The sequence below is a fragment of the Fundulus heteroclitus genome, chromosome 3 (genome assembly GCF_011125445.2).
Source record: "Fundulus heteroclitus isolate FHET01 chromosome 3, MU-UCD_Fhet_4.1, whole genome shotgun sequence".
Taxonomy (NCBI): Eukaryota; Metazoa; Chordata; class Actinopteri; order Cyprinodontiformes; family Fundulidae; genus Fundulus; species Fundulus heteroclitus.
The window spans coordinates 39,777,422-39,789,991 of NC_046363.1; the positions used below are offsets into that span (position 1 = coordinate 39,777,422).

The 12,570-nt window shown below is 39.3% G+C and overlaps 1 protein-coding gene across 5 annotated transcripts in view; it reads right to left on the reverse strand.

The window, feature by feature from the left end:
- Positions 1-12,570, reverse strand: part of sema6e (sema domain, transmembrane domain (TM), and cytoplasmic domain, (semaphorin) 6E) — a 222,010-nt gene that overhangs the window by 114,977 nt on the left and 94,463 nt on the right. The gene's annotated exons all lie outside the window — the stretch shown is intronic.

The window sequence follows — 12,570 nt, forward strand, 5'->3', positions numbered from 1 at the left end:
GCAAGATATGGAAGCTGATGTGCTGCAGGATATCTGCTGCAAAACAAGAAGAGCGTTCAGAAAAAGCAGCGGTAGAAGAAGCGTTGGCGTACATATACTTAGTCATCCAGATGCAGAGCAACAAGGCAAGCGGATTTCCTTCCCCAGTCCATTAAGAAAGGCTGCAAGAACCATGAAACTAATGTTTTGCTGTTTAGCTTATATTACTGTTATTTTTCAGCGTATGTAATTCTTGTTCAACTATTATGTATTCGTTACCATTATTCTTATAATACCTATTATTATATGTTTTAAACATTAAGATACTTCAAAGAGGCAACAACAGCACAATGTAAACCAAGAGAATTTTTTTCAATATCAATAGAAATACAAACTTGTTAATATTTATCTATGGCTGCTATTTATACCGAGTTCTGTTGTTTTCTTGAGTTCATACATCTTACCTATTTATTTTTCTCCACACAAATAAGAAACACAATGTGCCTTATCTAAACCCTCTTTTTGTACCCGACAATATGCAGGCTATTTTATGCAGAACACGGAAGCTGGTATACCGAAGAATATTTGCTTCAATCTAAATGTATTCAAAATAACTAAAAAATAAAGAAAGAAACACAAAAGGCCAGAGTCATCAAAATGTATAGACATATTATATTGTTGTCATCCAGAAACACTACTGCACAAGAGAATCTGACTGATTCCCACAGATTTTAGTAGAACCAAGAAAGGAGGTCTGTCTGTCTTTTATTCCAGCATTTAGGTCTTGTGTCCCGATCTGGTTTAACCAACTTTCTTGACACAGCAGCATCACATGTACCAACATATTTCCAAACAGGCTATTAACAGCTTTTCTTTGTCATTGAGGAGTTATTTACCCATCTTTCTACGTGTTTTATACATTTATGAACATCTTTATTCTATTTAAGCTTTGGTTCTGCACAGTCATTCATAAAGCAATGCAAAGTCTGTCTCACACTGTTATCTTTTACTTAGCCTCCCCACTAATGTAAACCGCATCATACCAAGGAGCACATATGACTGATGAACTTCCTGGAAATCCATTATTGTAAATCCAGTGCTACACCCCCCACCCACACACACACATGCTGAAGTAGTTTATGATGATCACGCCTGAGTAATGGTAACTGATCTATAGATTTCCAGTAACTAAGAAAATCTCTAGAGAGATTTTTTTTTCACCTACCCCCCACAAGCCTCTCAAGTAAAGAGGGGGGGGGGAGAGACATCCTCACCATGGAGCAATTCCCTACAACCTTAGCCATGGATCAAGCATGTCCAGTGACTAACGCACGCAGAGCAGCAGATGAGCTGCTGTCTAAATCCCTCTTGAATGAGGCAGCCGACTACAGCTGGTGTGAGCCGAACACAACCACTCACTCCCATCATAGCGCCATAAAGCCACTGAAGGCCTATAAATTCTTAACAACCCCAGACTCACTGTAAATTAAGCAGAGCTGTGTGACAGCTTCCACATGCTGGCTCGTGGTGACTTAACCTATGTGCTGTAAAAACGTGGGGCAGCCGGGGCCTGGCTGGTGGAAACGTTATGGCCGCTGTGCAGAGTGACCAAATGTTCTTAGTCATACAATGGCCGCCTGCGGACTGAAGTACGTTGGTCTCTAAAAAACATAAGAAGGCTTATTTAAACAAAAAAAAAAAACTTTGAATCAATGGCTCTTACTACAAGAAAATCCGTTACAGAGATTTGTCTAAGTTTTTCTAGAGGTTCTGAATTGTTATTTATTTATTAGCAACAGCGTCTTGTTTAAAGCCAGTGCCTAATTATAAACTATTTTTTTTGCATTTACACAACCGTCAAAATGACTCTTGGCCAGGATAACAAGGTCTGAATAAAAAGCTAAACTTCAACTTATTTAATGTATAGATGGGGACCAGTATATGTCAAGAGATGTACCAAATTTACCAAACCAGTCTCGCTAAAACTTACGTGTATGTTGTAAAATCGAGTGAATTGAACATGCAGCTGGCCTGAAAAAAAGGTTAAGAGTAAGTATAACTACACTGATAGTGAGTGAGCCGTGATCTTCCAAAGTAATTTCATTAAAAACAGCTTGTACGCATGTTTTAGACAAACTGTATTGTAAGTTGTGCAGATTTTGTTGCTAAATTGATTAAGCAACAACACATAACTGCAAAAAACAAAGAAATAATTCATACTTTTGAACTTCCAAAATGTTTTCCTGCAAGCCTGGTGATAAGACCAAGTAAATTAACCCTAGAATAAGCTTTTTTATCCAATCACAATGGCTGCCAAATATTTTTTAATCTTCCCAAATGCCTTTAATTACTTGATACAAGTTTGCACATGTATTTGAAGTTGTTTTTCCTCTCTAAACAATTAGTCAACAAAGGACAAATTAGTTCACCTAAGAATGATGATTAACACAGTGTACTAACCCCCAAGATTGAGATGCATTAGGCTATATTAGTCTCCTACTTGTACCTGGCTATGTTGCATTGTCTTTACCAAGTATTATTTCAATATATATGTGAGCTTAAGTTGAGGGGGAAAAAATAACCAAAATGCTAACCTTGCCTTCAAGATGAATTCTCGCAGTATTTGTGTGTTCACAAACACACGAGAATCCACCTTGTACCGCTCCGGCTTCAACGGTTGGTGTCCGAACCAAAAACGGTTCGGGCCAATCAAGGCGCAGTATTGAGGTTTAAGGCGGGACATACCGGCGTGGTGAAAGCAAGAGCGGCTGAACCCACAGCTGAACCAACATAAACATGGCAGCGCAGGAGAACGCACACGTAGCTGCTGTTTTGTAAGAATCCATGATCTAATCTTTGATGGTAGAACAGAAAGAAATGTCTTGACTAGTTTACCTTCTTGTGGTTTCTCATTAGCAGCTGCTGATTACGTTTTAATTCAATTCCATGATTGGCTAAGAGTATAGAGTGGACATAGAGTATAAAACTACAGTCCAAACCCAGGATTCAGGCTACAGCAAGGCAACTTCACTGCTCTGAAATACCAGAAATGCCCAGAATATGATCGGCATGAAAATAATGTGGATTCGTTCAAAACCCCATAACTTTGCTAAATCTATTTAGACATCAGGGCATACTCCTTCCTTAATTAAAAACTGTTGCCCTTTAATAGCCCTTGATACATTTCCAAATCCAGTGTGTTCTCAAAAACAACATGTGGACTGGAAAAGCAACATGACTAAGAGCCACTGGCCCTGACGACTGATAAATTAGGGTCAGCAGATCTGGCTGTAGAGGACACAACATGAGCAGGGCCTTCAGCCTATGACTGCTGCTCGGCTCAGACATTCTCCACTCCGGCCTGAACACAGGGACGCTCAGTATTGATTGTTTGGAACGAGACCAGCAGGTGGGATTATAATGAATTGCTGCAACTTCAGCTGCTGAAGCGTTTAGACGAGGTGCTTGGAATGCATGGGAGATGACGGATAATGTTGCAGGAATGTTTCTACTGCCACACTGTGATCATTGCACCTTTGTGTTCGGGAGTTTCTATAACTCTTAATCTCATTTTCAAGAAATAGTCCCATAGAGGGTTTCCCTTACCCTGCCATAATAGTTTTAAAGCCAGACACATTTGCTTAATGAGCTTTTTGGAGCCCTACATTCCCATTAACACTACTCTAACAAACAAACTACTCCTCCAAGCGTGCACCCTGAGCATCCCCTTGGACTCCAGGTCTCACTTTCCGGAGTTTTGTGTCAATTTAATTTCCTCCTTGGAGCAAAGTTGGCAAAGTAATTTCTTTCCAAAAAATTACCCTAATTCTTGCAAAACAATTTTGTAGCACCACAGCCAAACCCACCGCGTCCCCCATTTTTACTCCTACCACTTTGTGGATATTTCCCCACAGTCCTCGCAGAGCTCGTTGGGTTGTGGTCGTGATCAATGGCCCCTGACCGTAGGCGTCAAGGGGGCCCTGGGCTCCAGAAATAAAGGTATTAATAATGCAGGGTCCAGATATGTCATATCCTCCATTAACACAGAAGAGGCAGGGGGGCCAATGCCTTATAGATTACTAATTAGATTAATTGCCATCTCTTAGAAGGAGGGGAAGAATTGGAGCAGTGACAAGTATGTGGGGTTCGGAGACTTGAGAAAAGGAAAAGAATTATCTTACTCTTCTAAGAACTGACATTTTTAGATCAGGAAAGCAGATAAATTTACAATTCAGGTGAACCGAGTCAGATCTTGAACGCAAGATTTCAATTAAAGGCCAAACAACTGCACAGAACTAAAAAAAACACGTCTAACAAATTACCCAATTCCCTCCAGACCTTTCTCCACAATGTACCTGCAGACAGCTCAGCCGCTCTGACCACAATGTTAACTAAAAGCAACGGTCATGTTATTTGCTGGTGTTTCCATTTGAGACAATTTTCTTCCTCCTATTCCCACATGTCTCTTGTTTGCCATTACGATCCAGGAAACAAAGGACTCGGAGATGTGCAGAGAGCCTGAGCTCAATTTATTCTCCACACTTCTCTTTATACAAAACTAATAAAGAGCTCACATCAAAAGCTACAGAGGACATATTTGGATCAGAGTCGAGCAAAGAAAGATTGGAAAACACGGTGGGGTAAATGCATAATGATTTACACTGATGCTTTTCAAATAGCAACATTAGTTTTGGTGTACTGAAAAAGTTTCAACCCCGAAAAAAGAAAAACGAAAAAACCCACATGAGCAACAGACATGACGACTTCTATTAAATAAACCTTACTGTTGAACTTTAACGTTAGTTCAGACAGATTTTGATGTAGACTTATTTAATTAAACTTAAGAGATAATACAAAGTGTGAAAGAAGGATGAATTTACAAAAAAAATATTTAGACTATTAAAAATGGCATGTGCACCCTTTTCAATAACTAATGGAAAATCTTATAGGTAATACATCAATCAAACCTAGGGTGGGGCAATAAATCGATTTAATCAATTAATTAAAATTTCCAATTTAAAAAGATCTTACTTTTTTTTCTTTTTTTTTACCAATGGACTCATTGGGCTTCCTTAAAGAGAGAGGCATGCAATGTTGAATATATGTTTAGGGAAATATATTGTCAAAATATTGTAAAGAGGATACTTTTTACCATAAAATGAAGCACTTTACTCATTTATTTATTTTTTTTAAGTTAGTTTAAAGTTACACAAGTGAAGTGAAGCCTGCTCTTAGCTCATTGTGTAAAACCACTAGCAGCAAACATTGTTATATTTCCATTGTTTACTATGGCAGTGCGGCCATCTTGTTTTACAAGCATGTTTCACAGCTTGTATTTAGTTTTAATTCAGGTCAACTCCCAGACAAAATACTTGAATTGGAAGCAAGTTTTTAAAATAATTTCTTTAATTTATTTTTGTGAAACAAAAATGAGAAAAAAAATTTATTAATCATATTTGTTATAATAAAATCAGAGATTTTATTTTTAACCCATATTACCCAGCCCTAATAAAACCATTCTTACAAATAGACAGAATGCAGAATGCAGACAGAATATATATAAAAAAAAGTAGTAGTTTTGAACATGGGTACTTGTGGAGTTGTTTTTGTAAGTAAACTGTTTTTTTTTTAAATATTGCCTGAGGGGGAAAACTATATTGGTAAACAGATATTCAGTGCAGAGACAATGACTTCACAAAAATTGTAGGAGCCTTTTGATTAGAAGCACCTTTGATGTTGGCTTTTTACTAAATATATAATAGAATTTTCTTAATTAAATAAATATGTTTACTTTCAGCACTAATTCAATAAGCTCCAATTTATACCAGTGCCACCTCTATGCAATGCAGATACGTGGCCTTTAGGAGCTGAAAGGGAGCTTCTGGTTGGTCTGTATCAAAGCGTGTTGAGCTTGTTTCAGGGCAATATGAGTGAGACATTAGTATGAGCGCTGGATGACTGGCTTACTTTAGTTTCAAAAACATATAAAAAGGTCTTCAACCACATCTTTCCTACAGCTTAAATGTTCTTTAAGCTGTAGGATGCCTGGTGCTTCACAAAAAAGTTAAAATTGTTAATTTAATCACAGTAAATTTGGGTTATTTTTCTATTAACTTTTGACATGTTGTTTAATTAGCCACATGATTATTAAAAACATTTTGATTTAGAAAATGTTTACTTTGAGAACATATAAAATCAGGAAAATATAGAAGCAGAAGATCTGTTTTTGGAAAAGAATAAGGATTTCATGGGACCCTAAAAAAAAAACATTTGAATGGTATATTGTTACCTTTGTTTTACAGTATACTGTTGTGCAGAAACAATGAGTATGAATCTCACAATGATTTAATAAGTTTTAACTTGATGGGATTTTATTAGAACCAAGGAAGAATTTTACATAAAAGTGTGTCTGAAACAAAAAGCATTTAATCAGAACTTCCACCCTTGTCAATAAGTTGTGAAAAGCATCATGTTTTATGTCCTGTTAAGGAGGATGCTCCTACAATGTGTGCAGCAGAGATTTTGAGCGTGATTTTGGGTAGAGGCGTAGATTTGAACTGAGAACACTTTACTCAAACCGCATCTTGTACTGACTCTTTATAACACAGATGATTAATTCAACAGAGAATCAAACAGAATGAAACAGTGGTGTGATAAATAGTTATACAAGTGAAGCAAATTCTTACTTGCTTTGTTTGCATTGAACTTTTATTTATTTTTTTGTAACAAAAGTCTGTAAAGAATGTAGGAGAAAATGTACTGTAAAACATAATTAACCAGTAAATTTGCCACACTAATAAACATCGCACACATTCTAAGGTGCAAAACTGCTTGGATTTGCCTGTTTGGTTTGTTGGGAGGAGTGCTGGTTTTAGCAAATACATAAAACTAATCCCTTTTAGATGTTGCTGGAAGTCATACTTAAATTATAGTAAGGGACCTGCATAATGCTGAATATAATATTTCCAGTATTTACTTCCTAGACTTAAAACGAGCGATGCATATCTTTTAATGTGAGCTAACATTAGATTTTCATTTCCACCCAAGTCAAACTCACCAAAGAATGTTTCCATTCACGCCAGGAGGGGAAGCAGGCATGTGAGCAAGGGGTTCAGACTAACTGCCATTTTGGTATGACTGCACTCAACGCGCACACCCACACTACACATAAACAGCCTCACAGTATGAGTGGATAATGAATTTCAAATGGGGAGCAGCTTCATGTGTTTCAAACTACCACATCAGCAGCAGACCACGATTCATATCCTGCTCTGCTGGTTTCCAGAAATCTAAAGAGGGAAGCGCCCCCCCCCCCCCCATACATTAGAGCATTAGGGGCAGTAACCGGCAACCATTTCTGACTTCCAGAAGATAAAACCGACGATGTAGGTGCAAGAAGCATGCAGACGACGAGCAATTGACTTTGCTTTCAAACTGCGAGTAAAGAAAATATACAGTATGTCTTGCTATTACTAAATAGACAGCGATGGACTTCACCAATGTATATCACAGAGAGACTTTTTTTTATTTTTATAAATCAGCAAGTTTGACAAAGTGACGGTCTTCACACTCCTTTTCCTATAAATGATTTCTTGAGGGGGCTGTCAGTATTAAGTGGACTGTTGGACTCAATAATTATTCCACTCTCTTATCCTTCGGGGAGGCTTTTCTGAGACGGATCCTTACAGCTGACAAAGTTCATCTCATACTCAGCGCCACCGGCTTTGCAGCAAAATGTGTGAAGACGCCGCTTTGTTGAGCAGCAATGACTGGAATCCTTTGGCACGTTGTCCCAAGGGGACGATACGGCCAACACAGCCATCCCCGTGTCAGAAACTGTCAAGAGCCGCCAGTGACCTTTAAACGCCCTCAGAAGTTTCTGCACAACACAAAATATTGCTCTTGAATTTTCTAAAAGAAGGCATTATGCAGTACTTCTATTTGAAAAAGGTCAGAAATTGCTTAAATTCTTGTTATTCAACTGTAGGTGCTGATTCACTGCGGCAGGAAAATACTAAGAAAAAACACTTGATTCAGTTTTCAAGGAAGCAAAGGCCACTACTTTAGCCTTGAATGAGGGTTTTCAGTATCATAATGCTACAAGTTTATAGTTTATATTTCTAAGTAGACTTGTTAGGTCGGTACCCGCTTCTCCTTCCTTTCTCCTTCTTGGAGCCCAAGGCTACATCCAGCCGCCTCCTCTCCGCCCCAGAGGCTGTCTGCACTGACGGCACGCTGTGCTAATTGAAAGCGACCCTGACTCGTCCTTTTTCCAAAGCGCTCTGGCTGCTGCCCTGTAGTTTTGTCTCAGCCGGAGGTTGACAACTGGCGCTTCAGCTGCGATGCTCCGCTGTGCGAACTCTGGCCTCGCTGTGCCGGCCTCTCACCCATCTCCCTCCACAAAACCCAAGGCCAGGTACAAAGCGCTGCAGAGTGGGAAGAAACTGCAGACTTGCACCTTTTGTTATAGCGGTTTGCCTCTTAAGTGAGGAAAACATTTACTGGATAGTGTGTAAAAGCCTAATAAATTCACCTTTTTGCAGCAGCAAGATAACCTTACACAGAATCTTTTGGAAACAAAATCCAGCCTATAGTTTGGTGGGGGAAATCTCATAAGAAGTGTTTGTTTGTTTTTTTTCAGAAAAAAAATCATAAGAAGACACTAAAGCTTTTTTATAAGTTTCCCAAAAAAAAGGACCCAGTTTATTCAGTTTACCGGCAGAAACCACCAGATTTTTATCAAAATTGTCCTGGTAAATCAAAGAGTCAATGCTCTAAGAGTTTCTGTTTCTCTCCTCCTTTCAATGAAGGAAAATGCCCAAAGCAACAAAAATCCTCTACTTTGCTCATCAGTGTGTATGGGTTTCTTTCCACATAGTCCTCCTTTGTTTCACACCAGATCAGCCTGGAGTGTTTGTTGCTGAAAAGCTTAACCCGGTCTGACTAAAACACTTGGTTCTAGTTGAGGTTTCGGCTTCTGCGTCTCTCAATGTTCCTTTGAATGTCACAAAGGTCATTAATGGCCAAAAAGTTCACTTTTAGCCGTTGTAAATCAACTGTCAAAAATCAAATGTTTCAAAATAAAAGCAGTCCTAGACATCTAAAATGATGCATTTCTGCAGGCTAGCACAACTAATAGTCCCGCTCAAACAATATAATGAAGATGCAAAGAGTCTCAACCCATTCCTCCTTGGACATGATCTGCAAACTCTGAAGGACAAAAAGCAGAAATGCTAACTTAATAAATGAGCTACATCTGCTGCACAGACAACACGATTACATCCTCCTCATGCATAATTCCATTATCTAAAAAAAAAAAAAGAAGAGATATTCAACTAAAACAAAATGCTTGTACCTGTGGTGTTTCAACAGAAGCGGGCTGCTTTTATCACAATCAGAGAATAGAACCGGGGCCCATAATGTAATAGCCTAGCAGTGTGCTCATAAATCAACCGAGGAGGCTATGTGCCACATGCGCTGACACTCCCAATCTGCCAACTTGTGTCTTTATTAAAGAGCGTATTATACTGAAAGGCGCCTTTTCACCCCCACCGTCATCCTGCAATAAACGCCTCCACTAATATTTATGGGAACATAAAGATATGAACGCTTTTTTGTGTAGTCACGAATGAACGCTTCTAAACTTTCACGCATACATGGGCTTATGGGGGTCTGTGTAAATGTGGATTACTGATGCATAGAGACGGACAATATTGTGATGTTTTCTCAGTTTTTGCTCCCTTTTACGTCTGCTGTCTGTTCACCACTGCATCTCATGCATCAATTCAGATATATGAATGTCTATTTATATCTGATCAAACCAGGCAGTCAGTCTCTTGGATATTATTGGTCAAGAAGTATAAACAGCAGATTATGTTGTGCATTGTGCTTTGCTGATGTGTTTTGCTTCGTCGTGCTGCCATTAACTTTGACAGCTAAATTGGAATACGTCAAAAGCAAATGTCGTGTGAGCTGACAAAAAAAGTAATAAAGTGAGATGAGGTGTCGCCAGGCCATATATACCAGAGGAAAAATAACATTCATCCTAGAAGGTTTTATTGAATGCCAAAGGCTCTCATTTTGTTTGTCAGGAGGTAAATTCAGAACTTGAAAAAGTTTGTAAATCTCCGCCCTAACTCAAACCAACAGCAAAAGCTTTTAATTAGCATTTTTCTCCCATGATTCACATACATACCTGTGACACCTTGTCTTTTCTAGGGCATTTTTTTAAATATTTTCTCTGAAAAAAAATGCAAACCAGCAACTAAGGCGTTAAAAGATTGAACAGATTTAGACTATACTTGGTTAGTTATTTGGAATCCCAAAAAGCAAACTTCAGAGAAAATACGTCTTTTTTTGTGCACGTTTATTTTAATTCACAACCAAAACATTTGGTTGGCTTGGTTGAAGCACTGAAATCCCTAAAAAAGGTATTTCTGGAAGCATTTATCTGTTGTAAAATAGCCTCTACCTGAATGGAGGAACATTGGGGTCCATCCAAGCTGGGCGGCAGGTGAGAACCTGGAGACGCCAACTGCTGGAGGCAAAATCCGGCTTTGCAGACATGCATGGCACCTCACTGGAGGTCAAGCAGGCTAAGCTGGTAAGTGAGGTTGTCCGATACGAGCCAGACATGGTTGGCTTCACCTTCAGGCAAAGCTTAAAGGGGTCAGGGATCAATCTTTACCTCAAGCAGAGGAGTTCAAGTATCTAGGCATATTATTCACATGTGATGGCAGGACAGACCAGGAAACGGATAGATGGATTGGGGCCACTTACTCAGTAATGAATGCGCTCTCATCTGTCACAGTGAGAGAGAAAAAAAAACGCAGAGCCAAAAATCAGAGGTCTCAACTTATTGGCATGTCATGTTAATGACCCTCACCTAAAATCTGAAGTTAAAAACAACTGAATTAAGCTTGGCCCACAAGGTGGAAGTTGAAAGTAGAGCTGCTGCTCCTTAACATCAAACCAAGTAGGCTGAGGTCATTCAGGCATTTGATCAGGATGCATTATGTGTCTCCCTTGAGAATTTATGGGCACAACCCAGTGAAAGGAAACCCTGGGAGATACTCAGAACTCATGGGGCCGACTATGTAAAGTATTTCTCATTTATATATCATCGTATTACATACATCCAGGATTCCCTCGATGTGTTATTCTCTCGGACTGGTAAACTAAACAGAATAGATGGATGGAAGGGAAACATGGCAGGCCATCTGTAATGCTAAAGTAAACAACTATGTTCTGAGGCCTTATTCTAACATAATGGCAAAACAAAGTGTGAAAATTGACTATTTTTGTTGCCTGTTCAAATTCCCAGTTATCCGGGTTGTCGCAACAGGAAACAGGCTTAAATTGTAGGCAACCAGACTTTCGTTCAGTTCTTTCTGAAAAAGTTTCGACTCCTATCCCGGAGTCTTCGTCATGATTCAGACCAAGTACTCCACTCACACCAAGCAATAGCTTCTAACGACCCAGGACAGTGGTGGGTGGGTCATTGATTTGCATCTGACTTAGAATGCGCTTAGGAGGAAGGGCCTCCATGTCCTGCAGGTTGCTCAAGTGCAAGCCACAAGAATTGACAAAGACACCTGGACAGGTGTTGAAACGTTTTCAGAAAGAACTGAACGAAAGTCTGGTTGCCTCTGATTTAAGTCTGTTTGCTGTTGACTAGTTTTGTTGCCACAAGATTATCAGTTGTAGGGGCTATAGCTAGAAGCTAGGGATGTCCCAAATCCACACAAATGTTGAGATTGGGGGCCAGTTCAAGGCATTTCTAAGGGCCTGGTATCAGAGTCACTCACAGAAGTAAACTAAACCAATGCTGGTCGATTACTGTTTGTGATTTTATGTCAGCCGCATCCCTAAAGTTAGCAGCAGAGACATGCAGCTGTGTTCTTGGCAGTTAGTTTTTAAAAATTACAAACTATTTTTTTTTGTGTGAATAACTTGCAAAATGTGTTCCCGCTTAAAGGGCTTAAATAATGCAAAAATCTACTTTTTTGAGCTGTTAACTATGTTATAATGCGGTTCCTTCATCAAAATTATGGGGGAAAAAAAAATGGTGCTTTGCTTGATTGATGAAAATCTTAGTAATCCTCTTGAATTCAGCTATCTGAGCAGCAACCTCCTTGTCCTGGAAATGGTTCATTACTGGTCTACGATTGTGAGATGCAGCTCGAAGGAGGGGCGCAGCCCATTAACCGTGTACCGTAGTGCGCGTCAAGATAATAACAGCTAGCGTTAGCTTAGGTTTTCTCCTGGACGGGAACTTTACTGACCGTGTTATGTTGCTCTCAAACCCAGGGTCAAATACAGAGTCAACAATCCAAGCACTGCAGCAAACTGAGCCACACGCATTCAAATCATCAGCTGGAGCAAGACAATATCAGCAGTTTTGACCACATGTGTTTAAAACAGCTTTCCACAATGTTACAGAATGGAGAAGTAGTTTAGTCTGTTCAACATTGACCCAGGCATAGATTTATAATGTAGTTTTTTCAGTCACACTCAGCGCCTCGTTGCTCGCGTCAGCCAAAAAACAGTTGCAAAATGTGTTTCAGCAGCATATGATAAACACATGTGATG